The sequence below is a fragment of the Clavelina lepadiformis genome, chromosome 3, assembly GCF_947623445.1.
Source record: "Clavelina lepadiformis chromosome 3, kaClaLepa1.1, whole genome shotgun sequence".
Lineage (NCBI taxonomy): Eukaryota > Metazoa > Chordata > Ascidiacea > Aplousobranchia > Clavelinidae > Clavelina > Clavelina lepadiformis.
This window is the reverse complement of record NC_135242.1, coordinates 19648359-19664610: the sequence shown is the minus strand read 5'-3', so window position 1 is coordinate 19664610 and position 16252 is coordinate 19648359. Positions and strand designations below refer to the sequence as shown.

Below are 16252 nucleotides of genomic sequence, written 5' to 3'. Positions count from 1 at the left end.
GCCGGAAATTTGATGGCAAAGTAATAATTGCTTTTGTTAGGAAACAAAACTATTCGCTATCCTTTCAAATATTAAACACTGTGTCGTTTATTGTAATGCCGTTGAGTTCCATATCTCCACTTCAAAAGAACAACCGTTTTGCGAAAGGGCAGTTGGTGTAACCAGGTCACAGTTAACAATTAATTTAAGTACTCTTTGATTTTTGTATGTTACTTGTTGCTCAAAAATAACTGGACTGATACGTAACTCTATAGCTTACTGACATTTCTATATTTCTAAGTATAATAACTTTACTGTAATTTATTCTTATAAATCTTTTACTTTGTAACCACAATAATGCACATATATTACATATGGTAATGTACATATTGTACAGCTATTTTAAATGTCGTAAATTTTAACATAGACTTTACAATTACACTTTAACATTATTTACAAAACCAGGCTATTTTACACACAAATTGGGTAAAATTCTTTTCAACGAAAATACCGAATATCAAACAGAGCAAACTGAACTTGAATTATAAAAGGTTACCTGACAAACCTCGTAAAACTTGGTCCGTAAAAGCATTCATACAAAACAATTCTGTATACACGAAGTAAAACTGAAGCATGTAACCGAGTAGACAAGCCTGAATTATATAACCAATCAGCTTTGTATAAACGCTTCACATTTTGCGCAAATGCTTGATTGAAAGTAAATACAATTTCATTTTATGTCTTGATTAATTAGCTTGATAAAATGCAGGCCTTAAATCCGACGGGACTGGTCTTTAGACTTTCTTTTATCTCTAGTCCCACCGGTACACACCACAGAGTACGTTAAAGGAATAAAGTCGCACCTACGAGATACAAGAATTACGCGACGAGTTCCCGCCTCCCTGGAAGCCAAACACTTCAAAAAACGCCGCGTTTTATTTGTCCTTGTGCTGCTGAGATAAAAGCCTGGAATTGGTGTCACAGGTAAGACAAAAAAACAATCGTTGATTAGTTCGAGAATAAGTGCAAATAAAATGAAATTGGTCTCTGCCTCTCTATAAATAAGATGATTTGATTTTGAACTTACCAAGGATTTAATCTTACAGTATAATTGTTTATGCGCAAATCGCATTGTTATGACCGCGCTACATACCATTGCAAGAAAGTTGGGTTTACAGCATATACTTGAGCTTATAGACGCACAAAAAACTAACATACTGATTAAACAGCTGTTTGCAATTAACACAACGGTGGGACACGAACTCACAATCCCTGGTTTAGGGGGCCAAGTCCTTCAGCTTTACACCAATCGGAGCTGGACATGTAAAATAAGGTATAAACGATTTGTACCAAAGTTTGTACTGGTATTTGACGAGAAAAATGCGGCCATAAAACTGAGTGAATTTCGTTTGTTCAGACGCACCACACTTTCTACAAAGTCAATCTACGTTAGTGAATACTGAAGTCAAACATTGAACTTGTTTACGGCTTGAAATAAACTGGAAACACTTCGGATGTTACTCGAGCCCACAACCCTTGGTTTAAGAGGCCAATGCTTTGTCCTGTAACGCAACGGAGTGGGTGCGAAGCATCTTGCCGAGATATTCTATTTATCAAAAAAGTTTTGTTCATCATTTGATTGACTTTACCAGAGATATTTTAAATCAACTCGAATGAAATTATTAATCTTAGCAAGGAAAGTTAGAGTATCTCAGACCGTCTTACAACTTTTTTTAAAATTATTTATATGAATTGAAGACCAGGCAATTTTTCAACATTTTACTTTCCTGGCTTGTCAATTCATTTGTGTAGTTGGGAATTTCACGTTGGTAGCAGGCTTTTTATTGTCTTTGGTTGATCTTTTTTGCATTTTTTTGACCCGAAAACAACAAAACACCACACATACACAATCTATCAAAATAGCCAGAACTAAACCATAACTGTGAAGGCGAAGCAAGGCCTTCCACTTCCTTCCACTTCCTTCCACTTCCTTCCACTTCTTTCCACTTCTTGGTGATGATCTCTCAGTTTATTTCTTCAAGCTGTTCTCCATCTTTCTGCTGTTTCAACTTTTCAATCCGTCAACCAATAATGCTCGGAAAATTTTATTTACAGTTTACGGTCGACAATTTAGCACCACATAGTACTATAAATCGCACTATTAATAACAAGTAGTTTACTAGTCTGAAGTACGAAGTTACGTATGGAGTACTGAAAACCAGATTACATGCTTGAAAGCTATGGAACGGCTTCCAACACGCAACTATCCAGTTCACCTTTGGTTGATGTAAATAGTTTTTCATAAAAGCACGCAATGGCGACACCAAGCGGTTCAGTTTAATCGATTTGTTGTATTTCTTTTAGTACCGCAATCTTCGGGAAAGATACAGCCGGTACTATTATCTTCACGTTTTAACAGCGAGCAATTGAAGGATCATAATTATCAATACAGATCTACTTCAATGTGAGAAAGTACAGTAGATATATACTTGTACCGGGGTGGGACCTGTTCTCACAGCCCTTGCTTTAAGAGCAGAATGCATTACGTATTATAGGCCATCGTGGCAGATATGGTCGTTCAAACTGGCTCAATCAAATGATACTTGTCAGTCCCATTTCAATTTAAAAGGTAGTAAACTTAAAAGTATCAACTCGACCTTATACAAGTCAAGTTACGCGCAAAAGCGACACAATGTATATAGGATGGCTACGCCCTCAACTGAAGTTTTATAAAATTCAACCTTTGAATAAATTTTAAGCAATGTGAAGACTTTAACTATCACTACGTTGTTACCTTGTCAATTTTGGTTAATGAAAAACCGTTTTGGAATGATTTTTCAACGACAAACAAATGGCTCATGCGGCTTCTTCCATTATATATATATACCTGGAACTCGCAAATACCCGGAAGATTTGGGATTTCTTGCAAACTTATGTATTGACATTTGGAAAAAGAAAAAGATCATGAAAGTAAGTCAACTTTATTTATTTACACGCATCACACTTTCTATGTTCCGTCTACTTTGTATGTTTCTACTTCAATAAGCTATAATAGTTTTTGTTAAAAATTAGAGAACCAAATTTAACTTTTTAAAAATGGGCTGACATCAATCTGGATAGGAATTGAACTGAATTGAATCTTGGCTTAGGAAGCCGAAAACTTATCTCTTATATGCCACTGTATATAGGTCTGGATGTAACCTATACATTCCATTGACAAAAATATCAGTTACCATTATCTTTTTGCCTTCTTCAAACCGCCTTGTGGATTTGTGCATTGCTATTGTGTTGTGCACAAAACAACTTTGACGAGTACCAAACGAGTATCGTATCTAACGCAGTCTGACACGTGTTATGGTTAAACAGAGTTGAACAATATGCACTTATCTGCAATTGCATTTGTGGTGGTCATCGACACTTATTGGTACAAATTTTAGTTCAAAAATTGTGAATACCTTGAATAGGAATCGAAACCACGATCCCTTATTTAGTAATAATGCGAAGTCCATTAGGCGCATTATAAGTTCTACTGTAAAGAAATTAGCTGTACATAAATATCTGCAGAAAAAAAGTGTAATACGTAAAATAATAATAAGCTTCACATTAAGTAAGAGCAGACAAAATGTTGGTGCAATAAAGGGACTTGCCTAAATAGTTTGATTTTAACCCCGGGATCTTGGGCTTATACCTGCACGAGTATAAACTTGTTTTGTGTGGATTTAGTGTTTCAACTTGAAACTGAAGGTTTCAAAGCTTATTTGTGGCAAATGGACAAAACAATATGACGAATAATTCGATCAAAGTAGCAGCTCAATCAATTATTCCGTTAATTCTTATATTTTTAGTGTTTATTTTTATACTTTAACTTTAAAAACAACTATTTCATTGCACGTGAAGTTTTGTAATAATTTTCCTGCTTGAAACGAGGTCAATGCTTTCAATCAGACAAGTGAAAGGAAGAAATGTAGGGAAGCACCACCAATTGTTTAGGAAAAAGCAGCAAAACAACTGCCGCAACAAGATAGCCAAGAAACCCGGGTGGGACTCGAACCCACAGTCCTTGGCTTAGGAGGTCATTGCCTTATCCATTAGGAAACCGAGACTAGTGTACCACTAACCAACTTTACTTTTTAAACAAACATCAAAGTTTAAACTTTAAAAATAAAGCAGAACGTAAAATCATTTTGATGTGGCGCATCGCATCGCATAATTATGACGTCAATCGTGGTTTGTAAAGAACGTCACAATCAAAAAATCAAAAGGGGTGACACAGGTATTTGGATCAAGAAGTAGTAATAGAATATTTCTTGTAACAGACAAGTATAAAGAAGCAAGCAAAACGGTTGTCACAAAGTCAATGTCAAGCACCCCGGGTGGGACTCGAACCCACAATCCCTGGCTTAGGAGGCCAATGCCTTATCCATTAGGCCACCGGGGCTGGCAAACCAACTTATAGGAGTACCTTTTATTAAATATCCTTAAAATCTTTGTTCATTTAAACTAAAGCAGAACATGAATGTATTCAATTTTGGCGCTTAAATTGCTTCAAAAGGGGTCAAAATCATTCCAGGATGAAACGATTTAAAAACTTTAGAATCCTCTAGAAGAGGTCCTTGCAAGTTTCTTTCATAATATTATAGCAGTCATTCAAAACCATGTATTATTTTTGTTAAAATTTTTTAACGTCGTATATAATAATTATAAATGCAAAGGTTGTTGTTGCAATAAAGTCAATTGTTTATGTTGTTTGATTTTACATCCGGATCTTCCGACTTCCACGCAAGCTTACCTAATTGTTTAGTTTTTGTGTTTGATTTAAGGTTCCTCATTGGAACGAAGCCGAAATATAAAGATTCTTACTTGGTCATCTGCTTTCAATTTGCGAACTGATTGCATGGAAGCTTATTCATGGCAAGATGACAAGTCAATACAACGGATAGAATTTTAACGGATAAACTTTAGGTTTCAGAGGGACAAATTTGTTCCTATTCGGCCACAACAGTTGTTGAACAAATTATGCGGTTGATATTTTACTTAACACGAAAGTTTACATACACCAACGATTACTGCATGTGAAAGTTTACAGCACTTTTCCAGATCGTCCACAAAGGTACAATCAGCCGTAAAGAATGTATTCAAGAGGCACCCCGGGTGGGACTCGAACCCACAATCCTTGGCTTAGGAGGCCAATGCCTTATCCATTAGGCCACCGGGGCTTGCGGACTACTAAACAACTTTACTTTTTAAACAAACACAAAAGTCTAAACTTATAAAATAAAACGTGCAGCCATTTTATTCTGGCGCTTATTCTGCTTCAAGGTGAGTGGAAACATTTCAGGATAAAACAATCTAGAAACCTTAAAATCAATTTGGACGGAATCTTGCAAATTTCTTTTCAGCCCACGTTGAAGAGAAGCATTTGACAAACATTACATACACACCGAAAATCTATATGAAATATAAGTTGATGATACTTTCGCAGTATTTTAAAACTCGGATCAAATCAACCAAATTTTCCAAATTCACTGAAAAACCATCACCCCAAACTTCAAAATGGAAAACTCCATGCAGTCCTAATCTTTGTTGACACCATGATCAAAATTTATGACTCAGCTTTCAAATCCAGTGCGTTTCAAAAGAGAACATACACCCAGGTGTTAAATTAAACTGCACAACTATATGAATAAATGCCTAGACTACACCGAGCATGACGAGGATCTGTCGTAGTTTAAAACATGATTTAGTTAAAGTGAGGGCAAGTCCAAACACAAGTTTGCTTAAATCAAGGAGTAGATGCCAATAAGTACATTGGTGAAAGGATTTGTACTAATATGTAATGGTTAAGCAGTTATTACCATAAATAAGTGGAAAAATAAAAAATCATCGCATAATTATGACGTCAATCGTGGTTTGTATAGAACGTCACAATCAAAGAAACAATATGGGTGACTCAGGTATTTGGATCAAATAGTAGTAGCAGAATATTTCTTGTCACGCACAAGTATAAAGAAGCAGCAAAACAGTTGTCGCAAAATCTATGTCAAGCACCCCGGGTGGGACTCGAACCCACAATCCTTGGCTTAGGAGGCCAATGCCTTATCCATTAGGCCACCGAGGCGACAAAATAGTAACAGATTTACCTCTTACACAAACACCCACATATAGGTCTAAACTTGTTAAGATTGAAGCGAAATGTGATGGTTTATTGTATTCAGACATTTAATTTGCTTCAAATTCATACAGAATCAATCATCTTACATTAATTCTTCTTTTCCCACCATCAGATACCTGCCTGAGGCAGTAAGCATTCTCCAATGTTCTCTATTTTTATCATTTCTTGGAGTCGGGGTCAGACATAGTCCTGTTTCTTTAAATTTGCATTGAATACAACTATGAATTTGTTTTTAATTCAAATTAAGAAGAAAATATTGGTCAAATATATAATACATACAAGCCGCAAATATACATAAAAGTTACGTTTTTTGGTACTTTTACAGCGACACACTTGGAGATGTAATAAAGTCCTTATTGTTACTAATAGATAACCAATGAAACATTGGTGACGTTGCTTTCGAAACTAGGGGTTTTAAAATAAACTGTCGGAAACGATTGTTTTAGTTATTTGTATGAAGCAAATTGAGTGATAGTAATTAAGTCAAAAAATCATTGTTGAAATATGTATTATTCAAAATCGCTAACTATTTCAATACGAAACCGCTTGCGTCCAAAACCCTCATTGGAAAAAGTGGTATATTAACTTGCACGTCCATATCACGTGGTTCTGGTGCAACTACTTTTTGTGAAGAAATGTTAAGTAGCATTTGCTTGGAAAATTCTGACAGTTATAATATTGCTCTTAGTGAATTCAAATTTTTAAAAACAAATTACGAAACCAAACTATACAGCGCTAGATTTGTTATTAAAACAGGAGAGCTCGTCCCTGAACAAAAAGTCATTCAAAACCATGTCTCATTTTTGTTAAAAAAATTTTAACGTCGTATATAATAATTATAAATGCAAATGTTATATTGTTTATGTTGTTTGATTTTACATCCGGATTTTCCGACTTCCACACAAGCTTACCTTGTTTAGTTTTTGTGTTTGATTTAAGGTTCCTCATTGGAACGAAGCCTAAATATAAAGATTCTTACTTGGTCATCTGCTTTCAATTTGCGAACTGATTGTATGGAAGCTTATTCATTGCAAGATGACAAGTCAATACAACGGATAGAATTTTAACGGATAAACTTCAGGTTTCAGAGGGACAAATTTGTTCCTATTCGGCCACAACAGTTGTTGAGTAAATTATGCGGTTGATATTTTACTTTTCACGAAAGTTTACATACACCAACGATTACTGCATGTGAAAGTTTACAACACTTTTCCAGATCGTCCATAAAGGTACAATCAGCTGTAAAAACATGTATTCAAGAAGCACCCCGGGGGGGACTCGAACCCACAATCCCTGGCTTAGGAGGCCAATGCCTTATCCATTAGACCACCGGGGCTTGCGTACTACCAAACAACTTTACTTTTTAAACAAACACAAAAGTCTAAACTTATAAAATAAAACGTGCAGCCATTTTATTCTGGCGCTTATTCTGCTTCAAGGTGAGTGGAAACATTTCAGGATAAAACAATCTAGAAACCTTAAAATCCATTTGGACGGAATCTTGCAAATTTCTTTTCAGCCCACGTTGAAGAGAAGCATTTGATAAACATTACATACACATCGAAAATCTATATGAAATATAAGTTGATGACACTTTCGCAGTATTTTAAAACTCGGATCAAGTCAACCAAATTTTCTAAATATTTCAAATACACTCAAAAACCGTCACCCCAACTTCAAAATAGAATACTCAACGCAGTCCTAATCTTTTGAAGTTGTCACGATCAAAATTTATGACTCAGCTTTCAAACTCAGTGCGTTTCAAAAGAGACTACACACCCAGGTTTGAATTTGAACTACACAACTATATGACTAATTGCCTAGACTACACCGAGCATGACGAGGGTCTGTCGTAGTTTAAAACATGATTTAGTTAAAGTGAGGGCAAGTCCAAACACAAGTTTGCTTAAATCAAGGAGTAGATGCCAATAAGTACATTGGTGAAAGGATTTGTACTAATATGTAATGGTTAAGCAGTTATTGCCATAAATAAATGGCAAAAATAAAAATCATCGCATAATTAAGACGTCAATCGTGGTTTGTATAGAACGTCACAATCAAAGAAACAATATGGGTGACTCTGGTATTTGGATCAAATAGTAGTAGCAGAATATTTCTTGTGACACACAAGTATAAAGAAGCAGCAATACAGTTGTCGCAAAATCAATGTCAAGCACCCCGGGTGGGACTCGAACCCACAATCCTTGGCTTAGGAGGCCAATGCCTTATCCATTGGGCCACCGAGGCGACAAAATAGTAACTGATTTACCTCTTACACAAACACCTACATATAGGTCTAAACTTGTTAAGATTGAAGCGAAATGTGATGGTTTATTGTATTCAGACATTTAATTTGCTTCAAAGTCATACAGAATCAATCATCTTACATTAATTCTTCTTTTCCCACCATCAGATACCTGCCTGAGGCAGCAAGCATTCTCCAATGTTCTCTATTTTTATCATTTCTTGGAGTCGGGGTCAGACATAGTCCTGTTTCTTTAAATCTGCATTGATTACAACTATGAATTTGTTTTTAATTCGAGTTAAGAAGAAAATATTCGTCAAAGATATAATACATACAAGCCGCAAATATACATAAAATTTACGTTTTTTGGTACTTTTACAGCGACACACTTGGAGATGTAATAAAGTCCTTATTGTTACTAATAGATAACCAATTAAACATTGGTGACATTACTTTCGAAACTAGGGGTTTTAAAATAAACTGTCGAAAACGATCGTTTTAGTTATTTGTATGAAGCAAATTGAGTGATAGTAATTAAGTCAAAAAATCATTGTTGAAATATGTATTATTCAAAATCGCTAACTATTTCAATACGAAACCGCTTGTGTCCAAAACCCTCATTGGAAAAAGTGGTATATTAACTTGCACGTCCATATCACGTGGTTGTGGTGCAACTACTTTTTGTGAAGAAATGTTAAGTAGCACTTGCTTGGAAAATTCTGACAGTTATAATATTGCTCTTAGTGAATTCAAAATTTTACAAAGAAATTACGAAACCAAACTATACAGCGCTAGCTTTGTTATTAAAACAGGAGAGCTCGTACGTCCCTGAACAACAAGTCATTCAAAACCATGTCTCATTTTTGTTAAAAAAATTTTAACGTCGTATATAATAATTATAAATGCAAATGTTATATTGTTGCAATGAAGTCAATTGTTTATGTTGTTTGATTTTACATCCGGATTTTCTGACTTCCACACAAGCTTACCTTGTTTAGTTTTTGTGTTTGATTTAAGGTTCCTCATTGGAACGAAGCCGAAATATAAAGATTCTTACTTGGTCATCTGCTTTCAATTTGCGAACTGATTGTATGGAAGCTTATTCATTGCAAGATGACAAGTCAATACAACGGATAGAATTTTAACGGATAAACTTCAGGTTTCAGAGGGACAAATTTGTTCCTATTCGGCCACAACAGTTGTTGAGTAAATTATGCGGTTGATATTTTACTTTTCACGAAAGTTTACATACACCAACGATTACTGCATGTGAAAGTTTACAACACTTTTCCAGATCGTCCATAAAGGTACAATCAGCTGTAAAAACATGTATTCAAGAAGCACCCCGGGGGGGACTCGAACCCACAATCCCTGGCTTAGGAGGCAAATGCCTTATCCATTAGGCCACCGGGGCTTGCGTACTACCAAACAACTTTACTTTTTAAACAAACACAAAAGTCTAAACTTATAAAATAAAACGTGCAGCCATTTTATTCTGGCGCTTATTCTGCTTCAAGGTGAGTGAAAACATTTCAGGATAAAACAATCTAGAAACCTTAAAATCCATTTGGACGGAATCTTGCAAATTTCTTTTCAGCCCACGTTGAAGAGAAGCATTTGACAAACATTACATACACACCGAAAATCTATATGAAATATAAGTTGATGACACTTTCGCAGTATTTTAAAACTCGGATCAAATCAACCAAATTTTCCAAGTATTTCAAATACACTCAAAAACCGTCACCCCAACTTCAAAATAGAATACTCAACGCAGTTCTAATCTTTTGCAGTTGTCACGATCAAAATTTATGACTCAGCTTTCAAACTCAGTGCGTTTCAAAAGAGACTACACACCCAGGTTTGAATTTGAACTACACAACTATATGACTAATTGCCTAGACTACACCGAGCATGACGAGGGTCTGTCGTAGTTTAAAACATGATTTAGTTAAAGTGAGGGCAAGTCCAAACACAAGTTTGCTTAAATCAAGGAGTAGATGCCAATAAGTACATTGGTGAAAGGAATTGTGCTAATATGTAATGGTTAAGCAGTTATTGCCATAAATAAATGGCAAAAATAAAAATCATCGCATAATTAAGACGTCAATCGTGGTTTGTATAGAACGTCACAATCAAAGAAACAATATGGGTGACTCTGGTATTTGGATCAAATAGTAGTAGCAGAATATTTCTTGTCACGCACAAGTATAAAGAAGCAGCAATACAGTTGTCGCAAAATCAATGTCAAGCACCCCGGGTGGGACTCGAACCCACAATCCTTGGCTTAGGAGGCCAATGCCTTATCCATTAGGCCACCGAGGCGACAAAATAGTAACAGATTTACCTCTTACACAAACACCCACATATAGGTCTAAACTTGTTAAGATTGAAGCGAAATGTGATGGTTTATTGTATTCAGACATTTAATTTGCTTTAAAGTCATACAGAATCAATCATCTTACATTAATTCTTCTTTTCCCACCATCAGATACCTGCCTGAGGCAGCAAGCATTCTCCAATGTTCTATATTTTTATCATTTCTTGGAGTCGGGGTCAGACATAGTCCTGTTTCTTTAAATCTGCATTGAATACAACTATGAATTTGTTTTTAATTCGAGTTAAGAAGAAAATATTGGTCAAAGATATAATACATACAAGCCGCAAATATACATAAAATTTACGTTTTCTGGTACTTTTACAGCGACACACTAGGAGATGTAATAAAGTCCTTATTGTTACTAATAGATAACCAATGAAACATTGGTGACATTACTTTCGAAACTAGGGGTTTTAAAATAAACTGTCGGAAAACGATCGTTTTAGTTATTTGTATGAAGCAAGTTGAGTGATAGTAATTAAGTCAAAAAATCATTGTTGAAATATGTATTATTCAAAATCGCTAACTATTTCAATACGAAACCGCTTGTGTCCAAAACCCTCATTGGAAAAAGTGGTATATTAACTTGCACGTCCATATCACGTGGTTGTGGTGCAACTACTTTTTGTGAAGAAATGTTAAGTAGCACTTGCTTGGAAAATTCTGACAGTTATAATATTGCTCTTAGTGAATTCAAAATTTTAAAAACAAATGACGAAACCAAACAATACAGCGCTAGATTTGTTATTAAAACAGGAGAGCTCGTACGTCCCTGAACAAAAAGTCATTCAAAACCATGTCTCATTTTTGTTAAAAAATTTTAACGGCGTATATAATAATTATAAATGCAAATGTTATATTTTTGCAATAAAGTCAATTGTTTATGTTGTTTGATTTTACATCCGGATTTTCCGTCTTCCACACAAGCTTACCTTGTTTAGTTTTTGTGTTTGATTTAAGGTTCCTCATTGGAACGAAGCCGAAATATAAAGATTCTTACTTGGTCATCTGCTTTCAATTTGCGAACTGATTGTATGGAAGCTTATTCATGGCAAGATGACAAGTCAATACGACGGATAGAATTTTAACGGATAAACTTTAGGTTGCAGAGAAACAAACTTGTTACTTTTCAGCCACAACAGTTGCTGAATAAGTTATCCGGTTTATATTTTACCTCTCCTGAAAGTTTACATACACCAACGATGACTGCGAGTGAAAGTTTACAAAAGTCTTCCCGATCGTTCAAAAAGGTACAATCAGCCGTCGCAAAATGCATTCCAATAGCACCCCAGATGGGACTCGAACCCACAATCCCTGGCTTAGGAGGCCAATGCCTTATCCATTAGGCCACCGGGGCATGCGGAACACGAATTGACTTTACTTTTTAAAGAAAAATAAAAGTCTAAACTTTAAAATAAAATAGAACGTGAAATCATTTTCATCTGGCGCTTATTCTGCTTCAAGGTGATTGACAAACTTTTTAGGATAAAACAATCTAGAAACCTTAAAATCTATTTGGAAAGGTTTTTGCAAATTTCTTTTCAGCCCACATTGAAAAGAAGCATTAGACAAAAACATAACATAGACACCGAAAATTTACATGAAATATAAGTTGGTGACACTTTCGCAGTGTTTTAAAACTCTGATCAAATCAAACAAATTTTCCAAATGAACTTAAAAACCGCTACACTGAAAAGCCGTCACCCCAACTTCAAAATGGAAAACTCATCGCATTCCTAAACTTTTGTAGTTGCCACGATGAAAACTTATGACTCTGCTTTTAAATTCAGTGCGTTTCAAAAGAGACTACACAACCAGGTTTGAATTTGAACTACACAACTATATGACTAAATGCCTAGACTACACCGAGCATGACGAGGGTCTGTCGTAGTTTAAAACATGATTTAGTTAAAGCTAGGGCAAGTCCAAAAAGAAGTTTGCTTAAATCAAAGAATAGATGCCAGTAACTATATTGATGAAAGGATTTGTGCTAATATGCAATAGTTAAGCAGTTACTTCCATACATACAAGTATAGAGAAGCAAAGAAAACAGTTGTCGCAAAATCAAATTCAAGCACCCCGGGTGGGACTCGAACCCACAATCCTTGGCTTAGGAGGCCAATGCCTTATCCATTAGGCCACCGGGGCTTGTGTACTACTAAATCACTTTACTTTTTAAACAAACACAAAAGTCTAAACGTTAAAAATAAAGCAGAACATGAAATCATTTCGATGTGGAGCTTACTCTGCTTGAAAGTGATTGGGAAAAATTTTAAGATAAAACAATCTAGAAACCTTAAAATCCATTTGGACGGAATCTTGCAAATTTCTTTTCAGCCCACGTTGAAGAGAAGCATTTGATAAACATTACATACACACCGAAAATCTATATGAAATATAAGTTGGTGACACTTTCGCAGTATTTTAAAATTCCGATCAAGTCAAACAAATTTTCCAAATAACCTGAAAAGTCATCACCCCAACTTCAAAATGGAAATCTCAACGCATTCTCAATGCCTAGATTACACCGAGCTTGACGAGGATCTGTCGTAGTTTAAAACAGCGTGGTCCAACTGCAGGCCCGCGGGCCAAAGTTGGCCCGCGAGCACTGATTTTTTGGCCCGCCAACTGATAGTCAGCTTTGATAGTCGCTATTGTCGAGGAAGAACCTCGACCGCAGATGTCACATTGATCAGCATTTAATAGCTAAATTTTGAACTATTCTAATTTCTGTTCTAATATCAATGTCACATTGTTTTTCAGTTCTAATTTCACATTTCTTCAGTTCTAATTTAAAAACATTGGCCCGCAAGGTAAAAAAATTTTCTGATTTTGGCCCGCGATGAAAAGAAGTTGGACCACGCTGGTTTAAAACATGATTTAGTTAAAGTGAGGCCAAGGCCAAACACAAGTTTGCTTAAATCAAGGAGTAGATGCCAATAAGTACATTGGTGAAAGGATTTGTACTAATATGTAACGGTTAAGCAGTTATTGCCATAAATAAATGGCAATAATAAAAAATTATCGCTTAATTATTACGTAAATCTTGGTTCGTATTGTACGTCACAAAAAAGAAACAATATTGGAGACTCAGGTATTTGGATCAAGTAGTAGCAGTAGAATATTTCTTGTGACACACAAGTATAAAGAAGCAAGCAAAACAGTTGTCGCAAAATTAAAGCCAAGCATCTCGGGTGGGACTCGAACCCACAATCCTTCGCTTAGGAGACCAATGCCTTATCCATTAGGCCAAAGAGGCGACAAAATAATTATATAGCCCTACGGTAGCTGCGGTCAGACATAGTCCTGTTTCTTTAAACCTGCATTGATTAGAACTATTTAAAAACTTTAACATTCCGTCTAGGACAGAATTTAGTGAATCCTTTTTAATTCGAGTTTAATAGTAGTGAAATGTTTCTTATGACACACAATTATAAAGGGTAATAAAGCTTTTAAAATTAAAAGTAAATAAATAAAGCATTCTTATTTTTACCAGTTTGTGTGCTGTAGCCTAATCTGTGACATTCCTATGCGGAAAATAAATTATTTTGGTAAAAAATTCTTAATCAATATATATTATTAAAAAGTCCTTTCACAAGTATATTTACTGATCTTTGATTTAAGGTTACCTTTGTTTTTGGCTTTGCTTCTCATTTTAAGCAAACTTGAACAAAAAGCACTTATCCCTGTATTGGTGGGGGATATTTTCACTTCTTTGTATAATTTTTAATTTGAAACTCAGGAACACCTCGGATGGGACTCAAAGCTACGATCCCTGATTTGGGAGGCCAATCCTTTATGCAACTGGAGAACACACAATCGCTTATCAAAATGCTAATTATATAACTTATTACAATTCACTATTACAATCGCCATAAGGCAAACGGAGCTTGTGGATGAAGTTACAGATTTATTTTTTAAACATGAAGTTCTTTTTATTCATTTACATTAACGCAAGACGTGGACATATTTTACTTTGGGTCTTGGTCTGCTTTAAAGTGTAAACATTCTAGAAAATGCAATTGAGAAACCTTAAAATCCACTTGGACTGCCTCTTGCAAACTAATTTTTAACCCATGTTAAAGAGAAAACATTTTACAAAAATTTCATTGACAAACCAAAAATAAATTCATGAGATGAACATTGATGGTACTTTTACAATATTTTTAAAACTCGGACCAATTTTGCACCTACATTGAATCAACCAACACCCCAACTTCAAAATGGAGAACTTAATGCAGTTTTAATCTTTTGCAAACTCCGTGATTAAACTTAATCACGCTATATATTTTTAAATCTGGGGCACTTTAAAAGATTATATCTGGGAATATAAAGTTAAAATACAAACTTCTGCACCATTAACTTTGACAGACTATGATTAAATGCTGACCTACACAGTGCATGAAAGATTTGCTCATGGAAATCATTATCTCACAAATGAAGCAAATAAACTCTAGAAAACATTTATTTACAGCAATTGCACAAAAATGCAATCGTTTAACCGACTCTGCAAAGTTAGGTCACAAGGGAATGATATGGATAAAGCAAGCTGGTACCTAACTACGAATACAGCATTGCAAAAGCTCTTTTGGTCTCGTCCAAATCGTCTAATGTATTTGTATATTTTTCAACAGCTAACTAAATTTGACATGGTTCTGTAGCAGTCCGAAACATGTTGAAGTTTAGCATTTTTGGTAGTTCTTTTTCTTGTGACAATCTTTAGTTTAAATGTTGTTAACAACCCGAGTGGGACTCGAACCCAAAATCCCTGGCTTAGGAGGCCAATGACTTATCCATTAGGCCACCGGGCTTGTGGATATAGTTACAGCTTCGCTTTTTAAACAAATTTCAAGGTTTAAATTAATCAACATTAAAGCAGAACGTGAACGTATTTTTTTCTAGCGCTTATTCTGCTTCAAACTGGTTTATACATTCTAAGATAAAACAACTTAGAAGTCTTAATATCTACTCGGCTTAGATTTTTTTAAATTTCTTTTAGCCTGCGTTGAGATGAAAACGTTTAATGAAAATATCGCAAACAAACCGAAAATCTACAAGGGATATACCTTGATGACATTTTTGCAGTAAGCATAAAACTCGGACCAAATAAACCAATTTTGTGCCTACACTGAACATACAACATCCCAACTTCTTTAAAAGATCACAAGTATTGTATGAGTAATTTCAGAATTTTGAAAACGTGCAAGAAAAAGTACGAAATCGCTTTTAATCCTCGATAGAATATAATTACTTGGCGACTCGGGTGGGACTCCAACCCACAATCTCTGGCTTAGGAAGCAAATGCCTTATACCCATTTGGCCACCGAGAAGGAACGAAAATTTGATAAATTAAAATCATTAAAATGAGTTAGAATGAAGTGAAGTGCACAGAATTATTCTTTCAAAATACTTTCATTTTACGATTGCAATCCTAATTTGTGAATCCCAGCACACGCTTGAAAAAATCATAAAATCG

General features: G+C 35.2%; 8 non-coding genes across 8 annotated transcripts; all 8 read right to left on the bottom strand.

Moving 5' to 3' along the window:
* Positions 1 to 4344: 4344 nt before the first annotated feature.
* On the bottom strand, positions 4345 to 4417 carry Trnar-ccu (transfer RNA arginine (anticodon CCU)). The gene has a single exon. It is a non-coding gene; the product is annotated as a tRNA-Arg (tRNA).
* Positions 4418 to 5122: 705 nt separating this feature from the next.
* Trnar-ccu (transfer RNA arginine (anticodon CCU)) lies at positions 5123 to 5195 on the bottom strand. The gene has a single exon. It is a non-coding gene; the product is annotated as a tRNA-Arg (tRNA).
* Positions 5196 to 6024: 829 nt separating this feature from the next.
* Positions 6025 to 6097, bottom strand: Trnar-ccu (transfer RNA arginine (anticodon CCU)). Its single transcript has one exon. It is a non-coding gene; the product is annotated as a tRNA-Arg (tRNA).
* Positions 6098 to 7414: 1317 nt separating this feature from the next.
* On the bottom strand, positions 7415 to 7487 carry Trnar-ccu (transfer RNA arginine (anticodon CCU)). The gene has a single exon. It is a non-coding gene; the product is annotated as a tRNA-Arg (tRNA).
* An 838-nt stretch (positions 7488 to 8325) lies between these two features.
* On the bottom strand, positions 8326 to 8398 carry Trnar-ccu (transfer RNA arginine (anticodon CCU)). The gene has a single exon. It is a non-coding gene; the product is annotated as a tRNA-Arg (tRNA).
* A 2250-nt stretch (positions 8399 to 10648) lies between these two features.
* On the bottom strand, positions 10649 to 10721 carry Trnar-ccu (transfer RNA arginine (anticodon CCU)). Its single transcript has one exon. It is a non-coding gene; the product is annotated as a tRNA-Arg (tRNA).
* Positions 10722 to 12060: 1339 nt separating this feature from the next.
* Trnar-ccu (transfer RNA arginine (anticodon CCU)) lies at positions 12061 to 12133 on the bottom strand. Its single transcript has one exon. It is a non-coding gene; the product is annotated as a tRNA-Arg (tRNA).
* A 718-nt stretch (positions 12134 to 12851) lies between these two features.
* Positions 12852 to 12924, bottom strand: Trnar-ccu (transfer RNA arginine (anticodon CCU)). Its single transcript has one exon. It is a non-coding gene; the product is annotated as a tRNA-Arg (tRNA).
* Between the last annotated feature and the right edge of the window lie 3328 nt (positions 12925 to 16252).